Consider the following 15,784-nt stretch of genomic DNA (forward strand, 5'->3'; position numbering starts at 1 on the left):
AATTCCTCTCCCTTCCTTCTTCCCAAGACACACACACACACACACACACACACACACACACACACACACACACACACTCTCATTCCCTTCACGTGTATTCTTCCTTCATGTCTTTGCTCATCAGTCCCTTCGCTCATGGAAGCTCCCTCTTATACACTCTTAGAATACTCTATTTTTTACTCTGAGCCCTTATTACAGATAATATTTCTACAGTTGTTCAACATTTCATTCAGATCTGCCTCTCCTACTTCCAAGCTCCAAAGGACAATGATCACATCTGTCTTCTTCCTCTGGGTAGCCTTACCACGTAGCACAGTGCCTGGCACTAAGTGAACTCTCAATAAATATCTGGGGGTGCATGAATCATCTCTAGAAGGCCCAGTGAGAATTCCAAAGGCCATGTGCACCCATGCAAACATTAAGGAATTTATTCCGTACTCTCTCATAATCTTGGTAAGTTTGATAAAATATTATCTATTTTATCCGCTCAGACTGACTTCAAAAGTCCATGGGGGAAATTTTTATTTCAAAGCACTTCCTATATTTAAACTTTTGAAAAGGAAGAACGACCAGCATTTCTTCCTTATTTCCATTCTGTCTTGAGCCATCTAAGCTCAGAGGTTGGCCAAGGTAGCAGATGAAGTGAGAGGCCATTGATATGCAAATATGGTCATTATCACTGGAGGCCACACCCCAGAACTTGATCTCAGCACTTTCACAGCCAAAGCCAATTTACATTAAAAAAATTAATTTTCCAAACTTGAAATTAATTTCCAAAGCTAAAATGCATAGAAATTAAACTATTAAAACATTGCATTTTCAATAGAACACATTGCTATTTTTTGGAGTGAGAGTTGGCTGTCTTCCAACAATTAGGTTCTGTTTGGCTTGTGAAAGAGGTTCTGGGTTGTTAAGGATGGATACTCTTGACCTTGGACTGACCTCTGCAGTTTCCCTGGAGCATGGACAGCCAAGCAGTAAAGTAGATGCTGGTGGAGATATTGCTACTGTTTTTGAGAAATGGAAGCTGAGACCCAGAAAGACCATGTGATATACTGAAGACTCAAATCCAAGTCTTCAGATTCTAAGTACTGAGGTCCTTTCTCAACATTTTCTCTTAAAATGTTTGGCTCTTTAGGGCAGAGCTCAGACTCACCAATGCCACACATGCCTCCCATTTGCCTGCTAGATTTTAGAGCTTTGGAATGGATCTGCAATCTCATAGAAAACAAGTAAAGCAAATTCCTTCCAGGTCATAGCAAGAGGGTGGGGTGTCCTTTAACTGTTCTGATGCCTAAATTTGGTTTTACACAAAATCCCCAAGATGCTGTAAAATCACTTTTGTAGCTGGATGCCAGGGTCAGAATTGATGACTTGAGAGGCAAAGGAGCAGAGCTTCTGCTATGATCTCAGGAAAATGAGATGCGGCTGCTGAAGCCCAGAGCTTGGCTCCCAGCAAACCTCAGCCCTGGTTGCCAATGCCATCTCCCACTGCTGATGGATGATGGCCCACTGGCTCCTGCACCTGTGGATAGCTCTGATTTCTGCTTTCAACCTGTAGCCACGTAGCCTTTGGATTAAAATATTGTCCTCTGATTCAGATGATTCTTTTCTTCTCTGCAACAGGGCCACCATAGGACATATATAGTAGTTAGCAGTGCGGGTTTTGCTGCTCACTAGCTCTCTGGTCTTTAGCAAATGACGTCTTGTTTTTTTTGAGACGGAGTCTCGCTCTGTTTCCCAGGCTAGAGTGCAGTGGTGCCATCTCGGCTCACTGCAAGCTCTGCCTCCTGGGTTCAAGCCATTCTCCTGCCTCAGCCTTCTGTGTAGCTGGGACTATAGGCACCCACCACCATGCCTGGCTAATTTTTTTTTTTGGTATTTTTAGTAGAGACGGGGTTTCACCATGTTAGCCAGGATGGTCTCAATCTCCTGACCTTGTGATCCGTCCGCCTTGGCCTCCCAAAGTGCTGGGATTACAGGCGTGAGCCACCGCTCCCAGCCACAAATGACATCTTTGATCCTCGGTTTCCCCTTCTTTATTAATAGACTCTGTAAAGAAGGTTTCCTGTGCACTGGTTACCAACTGGTCTGAGTTTGGTGAGACAGAACACCCATGCTCACAACAAGTTAAGTAAACAAGCTTATTACTTACAGATAGGCAGGCAGCAAGGGACAACAGAAACTGAGGATTCATTGCCACGCAGTCCTCCAAGGTTCAGGAAAGCTGCCTGGGTGGATGGAGCCTCAACTGCATGTGCTCCACTTTCATAGCAGCTGAGGGACCTCAGAAAGCAGCCCACACTGAGTTTTATACCTCGGGGTTACAAGACCCTCTGGGCTAAGCCTGGAAGGACATCTTGTTTCTAGGGAGGGATTAGAACAGAGTCTGGACTGTCCTGACCAGCTCCCCTCTTATCTCAGGATGTTTTATTTCCAGCACGTCCTGCAGTTATTCTTGAGAACTACAGATAAGAAATGGGGGGGAGAACTGTCTTGGTCTAAGGCCACCCAGAGAACTGTGCTGCAGATCCCACATCTAGAGTTCTCTTGAGGATCAAATGAGATATCATAATGGGAAGTGCTTAGCTTAGTACCTGATATGCAGCATTTTAAAAAAGGTAGTTATTAAGTTAGAAAAGGGACTATCTGGAGGATCCCTGCATGGGGAGAATGCATGGGGACACTGCATGGAGATGCTTAGGAATGCTTTGTGACAAACATCATGGGAGGTGGCAGCTCAAGAAAGTTGATCATACTTGTGCTTTTGAAACCTTGTGAGCAGTGTTAAAGCAGAAATATGAAAGGGAAAACCTTTACATGATGGCTTTCTATGTTTTATTGACATCCTGGCTAATCTGGCTCCCTGACCTGGGTCTGGTTGACTCACAGCTGGTGAATAATCATTATCTTGCACAAGGATGCACCAGGAAGGACCACACTCTAGCCCAGCTGGTCATGCAATCATGTTGGGAAGTGCTGGTTGGCCCAGGGATGCCATTCCTGATGGATCAGAGGAAAAGGGAAGGGAGAAGTAAATATGAAAAGAAGCTCAAGCCCAGGCTATGACCAGGAGAGCCAGTCCTTCTTTTGGAGTGCCACTCTTTCTTTGCCCAGAAACCTGCAGGTACATGCAAGTCCCTGGGAGTGGCTCCAGGAAGCTCCCCTTGGGCTCTATATTGCATTTTTTGAGTTAGACTCTCTGGCATAGACTTTGTCTTTGAAAGAGGATTTGTAAGTCACTGTTTATTTATTCTTTTATTCATTCATTCCACATTCATAGAGCACTGGATTAGTCAGGTTCTCCAGAGAAATAGAACCAATAGAAATAGAACCAAAGACATGCATTATAAGAAATTGTCTTACACGATTATGGAGGCTGACGTGTCCCAAGATCTGCAGGGTGAGTTGGCAAGCTGGAGGCCCAGGAGAGCCAATGGTGTAGTTGTGGTCTGAAGGCTGGCAAGCTTGAGACCAAAAAAAAGCTGATGTTTCAGCTCTAGTCTAAAGGCAGGAAAAACCCAAAGTCCAGTTTGAAGACTGCCGAGTAGGAATAATTCCCTCTTACTTGGGAAAGGATCAGCCTTTTTTTCTATTCAGGCCTTCAACTGATAGGACAAGGCCCACTCACATTGGGGAGAGCCAATCTAATTTACTCAGCTCACTGGTTTAAATGTTAATCTCGTTCAAAAACACCCTCACAGACACACCTGGAATAATGTTTGACCAAATATCTGGGCACCCTATGGCCCAGTTAAGTTGAGACATAAAATTAACCATCACAGGGACTGACAATGTGTCAGGCATATTCCAAGACACGGGGGACACAGCAGAGAACAAACAAACATGAGCCCTGCCTTCATGGAGTTTACCCTTTAGAGGGAGGGGTGGATCAAAAATCAAGTCAACGAATAAGACTTTTAGTGAAGGATGAGCATTATGATCAAGGGTGGCTGTTTCATTTTGGTGAACAGGGAGGCCTTTTCTGGGCAGGTGACACTTGAATGGAGACCTAATTACATAAAGGAGTTGGCCATAGAACATGCTGGGGGTAGGGGGGTGTGTTCTAGGCAGGGGAGTAACCAGGCAGGACTGAGCTTGGTGAATCTCAGGAACAGAAGGCTGGTGGGGGGAGCATGGTCCCGGGTGGGGGCAGGGTAGGGGGTGGCAGGGGACCAGAGAAGGCAGAGGGCAGATCATGCAGAGCCTGTAGGCTGGGGAAGGAGGCTGCGTGTTATTCATTCGGCCTGCTGACTCACCGCAGTCCTTGGCTAGGATGCTCTGAACTCAACCCTGCTGCAGGACCAGGATCTGAAAGTGTCCCTTCCCTCAGCAACGATGCCCACACTTCTGTGCCTTTGCACAAGCTGTTGTCTCTGCTGGGATGCCTTCCCCACGTTCTCTGTCCAGAGATTGCCCAGATATCCTTTAAGACCCAGCTTACATTGCACCCCCTCTCCAAAGCCTTTCCAGGATTTTCTGGGCAGTGAGCCAGCCTCTCCTCTGTGCAGCCATAGCCCTTTGTAAATATACTAATGCTCACATTGATTAGCTGCATTGTCATTTTATAGTTCTGAGCCTCTCTCATCCTCCTCTGCTTGTCAGGGCCAGTGTCGAATCCTCTATCTGTCCCCAGCATCCAGTCCATATTGACTATATGAATGTGTGCTGAAGGTTCTGATTGAACCTCAGGGCTGGCTCTCTCCAGCTTCAACCTTCCTTGCCATCTCCTCCTCCCTCCTTAATTCTCCACCTGTGTTACTCATGGCCAAGCTGGACAGGGAGCTCTAAACCTTGTTGGATCCCCTGTAACAAGTTTTGGGCCTTGGAAAGCCTGCATTAGAGCTTTAGAAATAGACAAATACACATTGTCCTGTCCAGAGTCCCATTTCCAAGGTGGAGATTCATCAATATTTTTGGCCACTCAGCATCTAATCCCTCTTTTTCAAAACATCTGACTTCCTCTGGGAGGATCATAATAAAATCCCATTATAACTCTTTTATGTTCCAGGGCTGTTCTAAAAGCTTCACATTTATTAACTCAGTTAATCCTCATAATAGCCCTATTAGCTGAGGGCTATTATTATCCCTATGCAAAAGGGCATAGGGAGGTCAAGTAATTTACCCAGGGTCACAAAGTAGTGACAAGCAGTCTAGTGACATGCAGTCTAGCCCAATCCTTGCTCTTTACCATGACTTTACCGCCATGGTGTGCAGACTTGATTTGCTCTCCCACTGCAGGATCTAAGGGTCCTACCATTTCTTCAGTCAAATCCTTCCTCTCATATCCTAGTAGAGCCAGAGGGTGGGCAGATGGCCTAAATTAGTCAAGATGACTCTTCCAGGACTTGAAGTTGAAAGGATGTAAAGCGTGGAGATGCAGCAGCTGTCTTGGAACCATGAGGGTTACAATTGGTTGAGAAGGCAGCTGAGATGAGATGAGTGGAGAGGCAGTGAGAAGCGGACTCTGGCTGTATTAGTTTCCTATTGTTGTTGTAACAAATTACCATAAACTTAGCAGCTTTAAACCACACAAATGTATTATCTTACAGTTCTGGAGATCAGAAGTCTGAAATGTATTTTACTAGGTGAAAGCCAAGGTGTTGGCAGGTGCCTTTGTGTGTTTGGGCAGCTATCTTAGTCTGGGCAATTTATAAACAACATAAATTCATTACTCATACTTCTGGAGGCTGAGAAGTCCAAGATGCTAGCAGATTTGGTGTCTGATGAGGGGCCTGCTCCCTGCTTCAAAGATAGTACCCTCTGGCTCTGTCCTCACATGGTGGAAGGGACAAACAAACTCCTTTAGGCCTCTTTTATAAGGACCTTATCCCCTAAAACCATCACCTTAGGGGTTAGGATTTCAACATATGAATTTGGGTGGACACACACATTCAGACATAGCAGCAGAGCTCTGTTTCTTCAGGAGGCTCTAGGGGAGAATGTGTTTTCTTGACATTTTCAGCATCTAGAGTTCCATTCCTTGGGTTTTGGCTTCTTCTTCCATCTTCAAAACATAGCGTCTTCAAATCTCTCTCTGCTTCTATTGTCACGTGGCCTTCTCTGACTCTGACTCCTTCTCTGTCCTTCTTATAAGGACCATCGTGATTACATTGGGCCCACCCAGATGTCCAGCATAACCTCCTCTTGCGATCTTTCACTTAATCTCCTCTGCAAAGTCCCTTTTGCCCTATCAGGTAACATTCACAGGTTCCAGGGATTAGGACGTGGACATTTTGGGGATTGTTATTCAGCCTGCCACACTGACATCTTCCCTGCTCGCCCACGCCAGGCTGGCAGGGTGGCCCCTGTGGGGAAGAAGTGTTCTTTTCAGGCTTCCTTGCTTCTACCAGTCCCAGGAGGCAGAACATACAGTAGCAGTGATGGCAGTCACCTTCCACTACAAACTCTGGAGTTGCAACTGTGGTTCAAGGACAGATATTTCTCTGAGAACCATCTCCTTGGGCACAGCAGCAGAATTCCATCTGCCGCAGAGAGCTTACCACATTCCCAGAACCTCTAGCTGAGCCTCACATCTTTTCTGAGAGGCAGCCTGGGCTGTGTTGACTCATGGATGTATCCAGGTGGAATTGTTACTTCCAGAGAAGATCAGAAATAGGAGTTTGGTCTTCAGATTTTCCTGTTTCTCACTGTCCTTGGAGAAAAAGAGAGAAGTCAAGGAGGTTGGAGACAGGTCTTCCAAAGGAGCTAGAGGGAGGGGCCCTGGAAATGTCATGCTGGGCAAAAGACATAAATATTCCTTTTTTTTTTTTTTTCTTTTTGAGACCGAGTCTTGCTCTGTCGCCCAGGCTGGAGTGCAGTGGCATGATCTCAGCTCACTGCAAGCTCTGCCTCCGGGTTCACACCATTCTTCTACCTCAGCCTCCCGAGTAGCTGGGACTACAGGCACCTGCCACCACGCCCGGCTAATTTTTTGTATTTTTAGTAGAGACAGGGTTTCACCATGTTAGCCAGAATGGTCTCGATCTCATGACCTTGTGATCCGCCCTCCTTGGCCTCCCAAAGTGCTGGGATTACAGGCGTGAGCCACCGCGCGGAGCATAAAGATTCTTCTATTAAAGTAACATCATCAATAACAATAATATTTAATATGTTTGAAATTTAAATTTGAAAATATTTTAATTTAATAAATATTAAAATTTAAAAATGTATTGTCACTGAGTGGTAAGCACTTAATTTACATTATTATTTATTTTATTAAAAATAATTGGCCAGGTGTGGTGGCTCACACCTGTAATCCTAGCACTTTGGGAGGCTGAGGGAGGTGGATCACCTGAAGCCAGGAGTTTGAGACCAGCCTGGCCAACATGGTGAAACCCCGTCTCTACTAAAAAGTAAATATATATATATATACACAGAAATTAGCCGGGTGTGGTTGTGGGCATCTGTAATCCTAGCTACTTGGGAGGCTGAGGCAGGAGAATTGCTTGAATCCATGGGGTGAAGGTTACAGTGAGCCAAGATCGCACCACTTCACTCCAGCCTAGGCCAAAGAGCAAAACTTCATCTCAAAAAATAAAATAAAATAAAATAAAATATGTATAAGAAGATATGCTATAAAAATATAAGCTCCCTTCTCACCTCAGTCTCTGTTTCTCTCCTCAGAAACATTGTCTTTTGCATATTCTTCTAGAATTTAAAAAATCCATGAGCAATCATATATGAGACTGCTCTTTAAATAAAAACAAATGGCTACATTTTATACATCTCATGCTGTTTCTTGTTTTTTGTTTTTTTGTTTGTTTGTTTGTTTTTACAGGGAACAATATATCTTGGCAAATGTTTTCATTTTATCCCAAATAGATCTACTTTATTTTTTTAAAGTGACATGGTTTTTTGTTTTGTAGATGTGCCATAATTTATTAAACCACCTTCCTTTTAAGAAATATTTAGGTTGTTCCCAGTCTTTTGCTCTTATAGAAAACCCAGAAATAAAAATCCTCCCTGTATTCCTTTGCATACAGGTATAAGTTCGTAAGTAGAATAAATTCCTATGAGTAAAATTCCTAGGTCTTCTCTCTTTAGTCATAATCATCCTATGAAGCAGGTATTATTATTATTTTCACTTAGATGGGGAAATGGCAATACTGACAGGCTATGGTAACTTGCCTAATGAATTACTGGTTGAGATTGGATTAAAGCATACTGAGAACCTCAGTCTTCTAGGGGCTCTAGACTTCTTGATATTAGAAAGAGTTCTAATTTTTTTGCTCAGGACCAAATGGGAACCTGTGTCCTAGTTGTGTGAATCAGGATAGGCTAGGTTATGCTGCTGTACAAATCAGTCCTTAAAGCTGGTATTTGAACAAGACAAAAGTTTATTTCTTGCTCCTGAAATGTCTGGAGCCTCTGGGTGCTCTTCTTCCTCTGGTGATTCAGCCATCCAGGCTCTCTGAGATACCTGCATCTCAACACATGATTATTTGACGTCCCTGCAGCAGGGAAAGAAAGAAAGAGGGCCCTAGAAGGTATACCGGTTCTTACCTACATGGGCTAGAAGTGATGCAGTTTATATCTGCTCACATTCCATTGTGATAGGAACCCAATATCTGAATTCAGGGTTGGGGGAAAGAGGAGCCACCACTTAATTCCCAAGAGTCACTGCTTCACATCTTCATTAATAGACATTAATTTTACTGATGGATATCATTGGTTTTCTACCCAACAGCCTTTCTTTGATTCTTCTCTGCTAAGAGAATCTTGATTCTGTTCCAGCAGAAATGTGCCCTGCTTCAGTCCTCTTACCTTTTGATAGTGATTGGTCTAGAAGTGGGCATGTGACTCAGCTTTGATGAATAGAGGAAAGGGATGTCCGCCGGGGCTTCTGGGAAACTTTACTTCCTAATAAGTTAAAGCAGCCATTTAGTTGCAAGTCTCCTTCCTTCTTGCTTTGCGCATTAACTTGCAAAGCTGTTGAGGCAGCCATCTTGATACCATGACAGCAGACATGAGGATGAGTGGAAAGAGCCCAGGAGTGCTTTGATGACTCTTGATGACATTGTTGAGTCACCCCTCCCCCAACCTATATCTGAACTTCTTAAGTAAACAATACACATTCTTATGGTTTAAGCAGTTTTTAGTGGAGTTTTCTGTTACTTGCAGCTGAAAACATTCCCAGCTGGTACAATGCTGTGCCCTTTGCTCGATGCTGGGGAATGGAGCTGAATTGTGTATATCTCCTGCCCTCAAGGAGCTCACAGTCCAGTGGAGAAGCACCTCATGGGAGCAATATTTGGGCTTGAATGAAATACACTGATAGTGCTGAGCCAGGATGAAGTAGTGGTGTGGAAGGGTCGGGTGCCTGGCGAGTGGTCCCACGCGTCCTTCTGTCCTGTCATTCTTAGTCCCACAGGACTCTCAGGACATGAGCCTTGATTGCCAGGAAGTGGGCAGCTTTCTCTCTTTGAAGGCAGAGGCTCACTTTTCAGAGAAGCATTCATGTTACACCGGGGCTACAAATGAACACGTTATTTTAGGCCATTTCTGGACCATAATTTTATCCTCCCCTTAGCTATTTACTGCATGCAAATTTTCCACTCTATGCAAATCACTCACTTTACACAAATCATCTATCATATGTTCCCAAGCCCTAGCACCTGCACCAGGAAGAATCGGATGAGTCAGGCCTTGGAGCATTAAAGTGTGAACACTTAAGGAATCTCTTGGGGGATAGTTGAGCATTGGATGCCAAGAACAGCAGTCTCTGCATATAGCCCGCTTAGCTTACGGGGTGTGCTGAACTCTGCTGCCTCCCCTCACCCCTCTTCCCTAGCTACTTACAAGCCCCTTCCAGGTGGTAATGACTATTTGGAGTAAATATTTTGATGTGACGAAATGATTAAGTCCAGACTGGCTCTGCAAAGAACCTTAAGGCAATTAGGTTTCCCAATCAGTGTAGGTGGGTACACCTGTGTGCCTGGCTGAGCTCAGACAGGTGCTGTAAGAAGCTTGTTTCTCTAATAGGCTTCCTTGGGGAAGCAGTGGCTGCTTAACCGTGGATACACATTGGAATCACCTGAGGAGCTTTAAAAAGTATCCAGGCCCGGTCTCGCTCTCCCGTATTCTGATTTAATTGATGTGGTAACTCAGGTGTGGGGAGTTTAAAAATCTTCCCAGGTGATTCAAAGGTGTAGGCAAGGTTGAGATACACAGGCCTGGGCAGGAGGGCGGAGGCCTCTGTATGGCTCTGGCTCTGCTGATGACCTTCTGCATGACATTGGGCAAATCCAGATACTCTGCCCTCTCTCGGCCTCTACTGTAGAGATGTCCAGTGCTGGGTCCTCCCTGCAGCGTCACAACCAGAGTCAACACTTGGCATGGGTCCTGGGTGAGTGCTTGATTAATTAAACTAAAACAATAACTTAGTAGTGGGGTTTTTTTTTGTTGTTGTTTTTTGGAGATGTAGTCTCGCTCTGTTGTCCAGGCTGAAGTGCAGTGGCATGATCTCGGCTCACTGCAACCTCCGCCTCCTGGGTTCAAGCGATTCTCCGGTCTCAGCCTCCTGAGTAGCTGGGACTACAGGTGCACACCGCCACGCCTGGCTATTTTTTTTTTTTTGTATTTTTAGTAGAGATGGGGTTTCACCGTGTTGCCCAGGCTGGTTTTGAACTCCTCAGCTCAGGCAATCCGCCCGCCTTGGCCTCTCAGAGTGCTAGGATTACAGGCGTGAGCCACCATGGCCGGCCTAGTAGTGGGTTTTAAGAATAGATTTATTGAGGTGTAATTGACATACAATAAACTGCATTGATTGATTGAGGGTCTTGTTCTGTTGCTCAGGTACCTCAGCCTCCCAGATAGCTGGGACTATAGGCACATACCACCATGCTTGGCTAATTTAAAATTTTTTTTTTTTTTTTTTTTTTTTGTAGAGATGAGGGTCTTGCTATGTTTCCCAGGCTGGTCTTGAACTCCTGGCCTCAAGTGATCCTCCTGCCATGGCCTCCCAAAGTGCTGGAATTACAGGCATGAGCCACTGCACCTGGCCCCTGCACATACTTAAGTTGTACAATTTGATGAATTTTGATGTGTGTATACAAACATAAAGCCATTACCACAATGCAGGTGTTGATATCTGTTAGTTTGCCAGGGCTGCCATAACAAAGTACCACACACTGGGTGGCTTGAACAACAGAAATTTATTTTCTCATAGTTTTTTTTTTTTTTTTTTTGAGATGGAGTCTTGCTCCGTCGCCCTGGCTGGAGTGCAGTGGTGCAACCTCAGCTCACTGCAACCTCCACCTCCTGGGTTCAAGCGATTCTCCTGTCTCAGCCTCCAAAGTAGCTGGGATTATAGGCATGCACCACCATGCTCGGCTAATTTTTGTATTTTTAGTAGAGATGGGGTTTCACCATGTTGGCAGGCTGGTCTGGAACTCCTGACCTCAGGTGATCTGCCCGCCTCTGCCTCCCAAAGTGCTGGGATTACAGGCGGGAGCCACCATGCCCGACCATGTTTTCTCATAGTTTTTAGAGGCTGGGAAGTCTAAGATCAAGGTGTCAGCAGGTTTGGTTTCTTCTGAGGCCTCTCTCCAGGACTATCTTCTCCCTGTGTCCCCACATGGTCTTCTCTCTGTGTCTGTGTCCTAATCTCCTCTTATAAGGACACCAGTGATACAGGAGTTGGGCCCACCCCAATGACCTCATTTTTACTTAATCACCTCTAGAAAAATCCTGTCTCTAAACGCAGTCACATTCTGAAGTACTAGGGGTTGGGACTTAACATATGCATTTTGGCGGGGTTGGGGGTGGGACACAGCTCAGCCCATAACAATCTATCGCTTCCAAAAGTTTTCTGGGGACTCTTTGTAATCCATCCTTCCCTCCCCACTCCACCCCCATCTCTGAGCAGCCACTGATTTATTTTCTGTCACAAGAGATTAGTTTGCATTTTTCTTGGAATTTTATAAAAATGGAATCACACAGCATATGTTCTTTTTTTGTCCGACTTTTTTTTTTTTTCCCACTCAGCGTAATTATTTTGAGAGTCACCCACGCCGTGGGTATCAATAGTTTGTTTCTTTTTGCGGCTGAGCAGCATTCCATTGTATGGATGTACCACAGTTTGTTTCTTACTCACCTGTTGATGGACATTGGGGTTGTTTCCAATTTTCAGCTATTGTGAATAAAACTGTCACGAACATTTGTGGACATTTTTTAGGTATATAAGGCACATTTCCACATATTGTCTCCTAATTCTCGCCACAATGCTGCGAGGCAGGCAATCGGATTCTCAGACTATGGATGGACGAACTGGAGCAAGACGTGGCTGTCATGTCACATAGGAAAGGATTGGATCTGTTTACTGCACATCTCCAGTGGCCAGACAGCATGATCTTAATAGATGTTTTTCCCTTGAGTGAATGAATAAATGAGAGTGAAGGATTTGCCCGAGGTTGACCAGTGGGGTCTAGAAGGTTGGTAGCCTTTCTCTGGGCACAGAACTTGTATTTAGCTCTGAGAAAACAGCATCATCTCTGCAACTTCTTCCAGAATGGGAGCCACAGCACCTGCAGTTGCTTTGGGTGTGATCAGGGGTGGGGTGGGACCTGCCATTCAAAGCAGCCTTGAGGCCGAACCTCACAGGTTGATACTGTTGAAGAGTTCAACTTAAAACCAAGGTAACAGAAGTCTGGCTGTGCCCAAATGGACTCTGGTCAGAACATGGCGAGGGGGCTTTATTATTCTGAACCCCAGAATAGGTGAGTGATGGCCCAGTCAGGACTGAAACCCAAGCTCCTAACTCCCAGCTCAGACCTTGGTCTCCTCACCTTCTTTGACTGCTGATGCCCTTCTGAGCCTCCAAGAACTGTGAGATGCAAGCAGGTTGTGGTATGTGTGTTGCTCTGCAAACCATAACCTCCTGAGCAGGCAGGGGAGTTGTTATGATACCTTAGGTTTGGGTATTTGTGGCCACACAATTGAGCCATGATTCAAGAAACAAAAGGAAATCTTCACACAGAAAACCTTTCCCAGGGCACTGCTGACCACTGAGTCCCTCTTCTGCTCTCCCTACACCAGCTGGTGGCCCCAGCATACAGCCTTATATTATTGGCCTCTTCTGTGGGCACCATGCAGTAAAGAGTCTAGAAACTTCTCTGTACAACTTCTAATTTAATCACTTCAACCCCTATGGGAGTTAGCATTGGTCTAATTTTATTGACAAAGAAACGCTGGCTCAGGAAAGAAAAGGAGCTCGCCCAAAGTCTCCCAGCTAGAGAGTAGCAAAGATGCATCTGGAAGCCAGGATTCCTGTGTCCAGCTGTACAGCTGTACAGTCAGTCCTAGGACACTATTTATTTTTCCTAGGACTTTAAATGCTGTTACAGCCAACTCACTCCTGGTCCCAAATTGGGGACCCTGTGTAGTCTTCCCTATCAAATAAATAGCTGGTTTCTCAGGCTATTTCTCCGCCCCTCAGCGGGCAGAAGAGCTGGGGCTCTCCCTCCCATCCCCAGGGCCATATAGGAGGCACAGCACCATCCGAGGGGCCCAGCCAAGTAGACAGGAAGAAACTTCACAACCTATGCTTGACAACAGGAGAGCCACCTGCCAGAGGAAGGGGCCTTGGCACCTAGTGGTCTTGTTATTGGGTGGGGCCTCTGAGTGGTAGAAATTAACAAACAGCAATTGAGGAGGATGGGTTTGGAAACTCACAAACCAGAGAGTTCCAATCCAGGTTCTGCTGTTTTATGTGACCCTAGAGCACCATTGTTGGGCTTCTGAGGCTGTGCTGCAAGCAGATGTGGCCAGGCTAGGGCACCAGGAGAAGCCATCAGACAGGGAGGCTCTCAGATTGGACTGGCCCTGTCCCACAGGCAAGACTGCCCTGCTTTGTCCAGGTTGGACACCAAAGGCCAAAGTTACCTAGAGGAGCATGAGAGTTTTGTGAGGATGGGTGTCCCAGGCTGTGTTCCACACAGCTGTTCTGGCACCAAACCCTCTGGGGTCTGCACAGGCTGGAATCCTGCCCCTGCTACTGTGTCCGGAATTGGTTCCTTCCAGTGGGTTCTTGATCGTCCTGACATTAATGAAGCCACGGCCCCTCGTGGCGAGTGTTACAGTTCTTAAAGATGGTGTGTCCGGAGTTTGTTCCTTCAGATGTTCTGGTGTGTCTGGAGTTTATTCCTTCCAGTGAGTTTGTGGTATTGCATGACTTCAGGAGTGAAGCCGCAGACCTTCACAGTGAGTCTTACAGCTCTTAAAGGTGGCGTGTCTGGAGTTGTTTGTTCCTCCCGGTGGGTTCGTGGTCTCGCTGACTTCAGGGTGAGGCCGCAGACCGTCGCAGTGAGTGTTACAGCTCTTAAAGGTGGCATGTCCGGAGTTGTTTGTTCCTCCCGGTGGGTTCATGGTCTCACTGACTTCAGAAGTGAAGCCGCAGACCTCCACAGTGAGTGTCATGGCTCATAAAGGTAGTGTGGACCCAGAGTGAGCAACAGCAAGATTTATTGTGAAGAGTGAAAGAACAAAGCTTCCACAGTGTGGAAGAGGACCCCAGCGGGTTGTTGCTGCTGGCTCCCCTCTGGCCAGCTTTTATTCCCTTATTTGACCCCACCCACATCCTGCTGATTGGTCCATTTTACAGAGTGTTGATTGGTGCGTTTTTACACAGTGCTGATTGGTGCATTTACAATCCTTTAGCTAGACAGAGAGCGCTGATTGGTGCGTTTTTGCAGAGTACTGATTGGTGCGTTTCCAAACCTTTAGACACAGAGTGCTGATTGGTGCGTTTTTACAGAGCGCTGATTGGTGCATTTACAATCCTCTAGCGAGACAGAAAAGTTCTCCAAGTCCCCGTTGGGCCCAGGAAGTCCAGCTGGCTTGACTTCTCACTACCTCTCCAAACAAGTCTCCTGCCAGCTCCAGTGTCTGTGCAGGTTGTGGGATCTCCTGAAGCTAGGATCCCTGAGCTATGTGGCAAGAGCATGCCACGCCTCACCTGTTCAACGCATTCCTTTCCCAGGATCTACTGGGGACCAGGAGTGAGTCCTGACGCTTGGCAACCCCGTGCAGTTTTTCCAGCTTCCTCCCCATTTAGCTGAGGTTCTGCAACCTCCCTCTGTCCACTCTGAATGCTTCCCCTCTGAAGACTTGCTTGGAGTGTGCCAGTGTTCCCAATGGCCTGGTCTCTTGGTGGGAGATGTTGTTCCTGGCTGTGTCTAGTTGGCCATGTTGGCTCACCTGAATATTGACTTTGGACTTTTGAGTTGATGCTGGAATAAATTAAGACTTTGAGGACTATTGGGATAGAATAAATATATTTTGCATGTGAGAAGGACATGAATTTTGGAGGCTAGGGGCAGAATGCTATGGTTTGATTGTGTCCTCCAAAGTTTGTGTTTTGGAAATTGAATCCTCAATGCAGCAGTATTGGGAGGGGGGTGCCTAATGAGAGGTGATTAGATCATAAGGGCCCTGCCCTCATGAATGTATTAATACCATTATAGTGGACATGGGTTCCTGATAAAGGATGAGTTTGGCCCCCTTCCCCTCTTACTCTCTCACTCTTGACCTCTCTTGCCCTTCTGCTTCCCATAAGATGACACAGCACAAGGGCCCTTGGCAGATGCCAGCAACTTGATATTGAACTTTCCAGCCTCCAGATCTGTGAGAAGTAAATTTATTTTCTTTATAAATTACCCAGTCTGTGGTATTCTGCTACAGCAACACAAAATAGTTTGTCACCAAATAGTAAACGGGACACAAAGGACATAATCACAAAGAAGTCAAAATGGGGACATTATTGATTTAGTTCTTTAGTGTTAAA

This window comes from Pongo pygmaeus, chromosome 21, assembly GCF_028885625.2.
Source record: "Pongo pygmaeus isolate AG05252 chromosome 21, NHGRI_mPonPyg2-v2.0_pri, whole genome shotgun sequence".
Classification (NCBI taxonomy): domain Eukaryota; kingdom Metazoa; phylum Chordata; class Mammalia; order Primates; family Hominidae; genus Pongo; species Pongo pygmaeus.